At 49.5% G+C, this 6,000-nt stretch overlaps 1 long non-coding RNA gene across 1 annotated transcript in view; it reads left to right on the forward strand.

Moving 5' to 3' along the window:
• Positions 1-3,152, forward strand: part of LOC134970234 (uncharacterized) — a 43,079-nt gene extending 39,927 nt beyond the window's left edge. The window contains exon 3 of the long non-coding RNA XR_010189738.1: positions 2,985-3,152. This is a non-coding gene — a long non-coding RNA (uncharacterized LOC134970234). The remainder of the gene's footprint in view (positions 1-2,984) is intronic.
• The last annotated feature ends 2,848 nt before the right edge of the window (positions 3,153-6,000 follow it).

The raw sequence follows: 6,000 nt of genomic DNA on the forward strand, positions 1-6,000 counted from the left end.
AAAAAAAAATTGGAAAATTGGGAAAAACATGGAGGGAGAAATCTAATTTTAGCACATCTACGATCAGCTCTGAATCACCCCCTATGTCAGGGGTGGGGAACCTTTGGCCCTCCAGCAGTTGTTGAACTACACATCCCAGCATGCCCTGCAACAGTTTTAGCATGGCCGAATAGCAAAACTGTAGCAGGGCATGTTGGTATATGTAGTTGAAAAACAGCTAGAGGGCCAAGCGCGCCCCAACCTTGCCCTATGTCTTCTTTCGATGTCTCATCCCTGCAATAAAAACAGTTGTATTGGTGAGAGATCCGATTCCCAAACCTGGTCTTCTTCAGCATAATGAGGAGGTGGTCCAAAGCCAACAGACCCCAAGCAACCAGATGGCAGTGTCCCGTGGCCTTACACCAACAAAGACACGAAGCTCCTCGATATACTGAGGAATTCCAACCATCTTTTATGTCACTGTATATCATAAACCTTTAGGATTGTGGAGAGTGTATCCTTTTTTTATTGTTTTATTTCTTTATAGTTTTAGCATTTATAATACTCACTATATGCTAATCACTATTTATTGATTCCTATATGTCAATGACGCAAGAGTGCAAACATTACATCATTTATAACTGCAATGCATTATGGGTAAACTAATTTGCATATGCAAATTAGGCTGTCCCTAATGCATTGTGATAATGCCTCTACAGATTTCCACCTGCTTATACACAGACTGGCTTGCTGACTTCTGTATTTAGTGCGACATAGAAATCATTTCACCCCCCCCCCAATGTTAGCAATGTTGAGCAACCAAATAGTCACTCATGTCCATATAGCGGACCCACCCAAACTAAAACTAAGGCCTCCCCTCCCGTTACATGCCGGGTACGCAGGTGAGAAAGGCGCCACACTAAGAAGTGCACCCAGTGGTGTCGAGATAGGGGGGTAGTGGGTACAAATTACCTGGGCCCAGGTCTGATGGAGGGGCCCAGTGAGGGTCCAGTAGGGGCCCTGGCCACCATCCCCTTACCTAGCAGCAGCAGATGTAGCTCTTTTCAATTCAATTCAATTACAATTTTTTTCAGTATTTATTTCTAAGGGTACATGACCACACCTCCTGTGATTAGGCCACGCCCCTTGAAAAGTACCTGGGCCCATCCTGGCTCTCGAATGCCCTGAGTGCACCTGCTGAGCTCTGTAACAGGCTGGCCTGAGGGGAGGGAGGGGCCTTTGTACTCTGCACTCCTCGCCGCTGGTGTGTTCCCGGCTGTAGCTGACAGCAGTCTGAGAGTGCAGGGGGAACTAGGAGGCCTATCAGAAGAACCTCCATGCCTGTCAGATATCTGCAGTCAGTGACATGGAGCATGCAGGCAGTGTAGTGACCACCCTTTCCCTCTCCTCAGTCCTCTCCTCTCATGCTTGGGGTCCCAGCCTGTCAGTCACATCAAAAGCTCTGCCCCTCCAGACTACAGGACCGAGGAGCTTCCACCAAATGGCTTCTTCTTGGTGGGTGGATTTGATGTGTGTGTGTGTGTGTGTGTGTGTGTGTGTGTGTGTGTGTGTGTGTGTGTGTGTGTGTGTGTGTGTGTGTGTGTGTGTGTGTGTGTGTGTGTGTGTGTGTGTATACGTGTGTATACGTGTGTATATAAATGTATTACTGCCTCACAGCATTGATTCCCACCATGGCCCTAACTGTATGGAGTTTGCATATTCTTCCTGTGCTCCCCATTATAGTATATAATGTAATGAGACTCCCAGTGCTGGACTGGCACATGAAGAGCCGATGCTGAGGGGCGTGGCCTGCCTCCACAGTGCAGATAGTGTAGTGGTTAGCGTCTCTGCCTCAGAGCAATGAGGTCATGGGTTCGATTCCCACCACGGCTCTAACCGTGTGAAGTTTGTATATACTCCCCGTATGTGCATGGGTTTTGTCTGGGTATTCCAGTTTCCGCCTACAGTCTAAAAATATACCGGTAGGTTAGTTGGTTCCCAACAAAAACATATCCCTAGTGTGTAAGCCTGTGCATGTAGATGGGCCAAGTGGTTCTTATTTGCCATCACAGTCTATGTTCTAAGCTTGGCTACCATAAGAGAATGCATGGTCTGGGCCCCTTGAAAATACTGCTAATGCATGCAGAATAATGTACCAGATTAACAACAGTAACATTTGTATAATGTACTGCATAATAGAAGTGCACTGTCTGGAACCTGGGGCCTAATTCAGACCTGATCGCAGCAGCAAATGCCCAAAGCAGTGAAAGCACACACAGAAGCCCAGTCAGTGACAGTGTGTGATAAGGGCCCCATACACTAGAATGATAATATCCGATTTCGGGCATTCGGCCCGATATATCAGATGAAATCGGGCATTATGGAGGTGTTTCCGATCCGCGTTCCCGTGAGCATTGGATCGGATCCTCCAAACTGACCGTGCTGCACTAGCGATCATGTCCGACCCCGCAGGCATGACTGGGATCGCACAAGATACAGTGTATGCAAAAGGACAGCATACGATGTATCTTGGGCGATCCTGCCGCCCGGGAGGCTGCGGGGGGGATCACCTGCGACATGACGGTCGGACAGGTCACATAATGTATGGGGCCTTTTACTCTTTTGTATCAGTCTCTTAAATTGTTATTGAATAGAAAACAAGGAGAGAGTGAGATGGTTGCCAAAGCAGCGACAGCACCACACAGTGGAAAAAAAAAATTGGAAAATTGGGAAAAACATGGAGGGAGAAATCTAATTTTCTAATTTTAGCACATCTACGATCAGCTCTGAATCACCCCCTATGTCAGGGGTGTGGAACCTTTGGCCCTCCAGCGGTTGTTGAACTACACATCCCAGCATGCCCTGCAACAGTTTTAGCATGGTCGAATAGCAAAACTGTAGCTGGGCATGTTGGTATATGTAGTTGAAAAACAGCTGGAGGGCCAAGCGCGCCCCAACCTTGCCCTATGTCTTCTTTCAAGGTCTCATTCCTACAATAAAAACAGGTGTATTGGTGAGAGATCCGATTCCCAAACCTGGTCTTCTTCAGCATAATGAGGAGGTGGTCCGAGGCCGACAGACCCCAGGCATCCAGATGGCAGTGTCCCGCAGCCTCATACCAACAAAGACACGAAGCTCCTCGATATACTGAGGAATTCCAACCATCTTTTATGTCACTGTATATTATAAACCTTTAGGATTGTGGAGAGTGTATTCTTTTTTAATTGTTTTATTTCTTTATAGGGGAGATCCCTGCAGTTGGGAACCCGGCGGTCAGGAGACCGACACTGGGAGTCCGATAGCCAGGATCCCAGCAGGGAGCGCAGCATACCACCTTGCAGGCTCGCTGCACTCGCCAATGGCGACCGAAGGATTCTATTCCCCCCGGGTGGTGGCGTGGACCACCACCCAAGAGGGGTAACCAGACGGCGGTCAGGACTCCAACCGCCGGTATTTCAGCTGGTGGCGGGATTCGGGCATCGGTATCCTGTCCGCCGGGATCCCGACAGGCGGTCAATTGACTGTCTCCTGGGTGGGGAGAGGTGGAGAATTCCAGAGATAGGAAGCAGCACGTGCAAAATCTTGTAGGTGGGAGTGGGAGGAGGTAATCAGTAGGCAGGAGAGTCGGCGTGCATTAGCAGAGCGGAGAGGACGGGTGGGAATGTAAAGAGAGATAAGGTCAGAGATGTAAGAGGGAGAGGAGAGGGTGAGGGCTTTGTTAGTGAGTGTGAGAAGCTTGAATTGGATTCTGAATGGGAAGGGGAGCCAGTGAAGGTTCTGCAAGAGAGGGGAGGTGGATGTAGTATGTTTGGTTGAGGATAGATTGGAGTGGAGAGAGGCGTTTTTCAGGGAGGCCAGATAGGAGATTACAGTAGTTCAATCTGGAGATGACCAGTGAGTGGACGAGGGTCTTATTAGTGTCCTGGGTGAGAAAGGGTCTGATCCTGGAGATTTTTGAGATGGAAACGGCAGGTTTGTGTGCTTTAAAGGAGAGGGAGGAGTCAAGAATTACTCCAAGACAGCGCACTTGGTGGCTAGAGGACCATTGCCACTGGCAGCAGTTACGTGCGGGGAGGTAAATGGCTGGGGAGGCACTGGCTTGAATCAAAGCCAGATTTACACACATATATGAACCCGAGTATTTATGTGGGCATTATACACAGGTGCAGCAGTGTGTACTGTACTGCTGGACATTTGGTGGGTTTTGATCTTTGTATTTTTCTTATCATTTTTATAGTCAAAACTCTGTAGTATACTAGACTATGACAGGTGAGGCTGTGCCGCACCTGACTGCACGTCACTGGCTCCCGGGTCCTAAACCCGGAAGTCCAGTGATCGTACAAAACAGCTCTTACCGGGGGAGCTGTCCTGTGCGATACTAATCACATTTGTAAGTACATATCCGGTAAGCATGTACACGATAAGTGGCGGGATGTGCTACATCGTGGATGCAATGCTTAGTACATCCCACCCATAATGTGAATGCAACTCCGGACACCCGCTGCAAAAGGTATGCTAAGGCAACTATGCTCCCATATTCTGAGTCAAACGCATGTTTCTGAACACACTGCTACATATTAGGGATGGCCATCGATGTTTCAAAATCATTGATGGTTTATGGCCGATGTAGAGTACTTTTGCCATTGATGGGGGAGAACCAGATGGTTTCCCTCCATTGATGGAAAGGTATAACCAAATACTTTTTCTCTGACGTCCTAGTGGATGCTGGGAACTCCGTAAGGACCATGGGGAATAGCGGCTCCGCAGGAGACTGGGCACAATTAAAGAAAGCTTTAGCACTGCCTGGTGTGCACTGGCTCCTCCCACTATGACCCTCCTCCAGACCTCAGTTAGAATCTTGTGCCCGGCTGAGCTGGATGCACACTAGGGGCTCTCCTGAGCTCCTAGAAAGAAAGTATATTTTAGGTTTTTTATTTTACAGTGAGATCTGCTGGCAACAAACTCACTGCAGCGAGGGACTAAGGGGAGAAGAAGCGAACCTACCTAACTGGTGGTAGTTTGGGCTTCTTAGGCTACTGGACACCATTAGCTCCAGAGGGATCGACCGCAGGACCCGACCTTGGTGTTCGTTCCCGGAGCCGCGCCGCCGTCCCCCTTACAGAGCCAGAAGCATGAAGATGGGTCGGAAAATCGGCGGCAGAAGACTTCGGTCTTCACCAAGGTAGCGCACAGCACTGCAGCTGTGCGCCATTGCTCCTCATGTACACCTCACACTCCGGTCACTGATGGGTGCAGGGCGCTGGGGGGGTGGGCGCCCTGAGGGCAATATTACACACCTTGGTTGGCAAATCTACACCATATATAGTCCCAGAGGCTATATAGGTGTAAATTAATTCCCCTGCCAGAGTTTCAAAAACGTGGGAGAAGTCAGCCGAAAAAGGGGCGGGGCTATCTCCCTCAGCACACTGGCGCCATTTTCTCTTCACAGTGCAGCTGGAAGACAGCTCCCCAGGCTTTCCCCTGTAGTTTTCAGGCTCAAAGGGTTAAAAAGAGAGGGGGGGCACTACATTTAGGCGCAAATTGGTGTATACAAGCAGCTATTGAGGGAAAAATCACTTAGTTATAGTGTTAATCCCTGCATTATATAGCGCTCTGGTGTGTGCTGGCATACTCTCTCTGTGTCTCCCCAAAGGACTTTGTGGGGTCCTGTCCTCAGTCAGAGCATTCCCTGTGTGTGTGCGGTGTGTCGGTACGGCTGTGTCGACAGGTTGGTTGAGGAAGGTTACGTGGAGGCGGAGCAGAGGCCGATAAATGGGATGTCGCACCCTGTGGGGCCGACACCAGAGTGGATGGATAGGTGGAAGGTATTAACCGACAGTGTCAACTCCTTACATAAAAGGCTGGATGACGTAACAGCTTGGGACAGCAGGCTTCTCAGCCCGCGCCTGCCCAGGCGTCTCAAAGGCCATCAGGGGCTCAAAAAACGCCCGTTACCTCAGATGGCAGACACAGATGTCGACACGGAGTCTGACTCCAGTGTCGACGAGGTTGAGACATATA

This window comes from Pseudophryne corroboree, chromosome 11 (assembly GCF_028390025.1).
Source record: "Pseudophryne corroboree isolate aPseCor3 chromosome 11, aPseCor3.hap2, whole genome shotgun sequence".
Lineage (NCBI taxonomy): Eukaryota > Metazoa > Chordata > Amphibia > Anura > Myobatrachidae > Pseudophryne > Pseudophryne corroboree.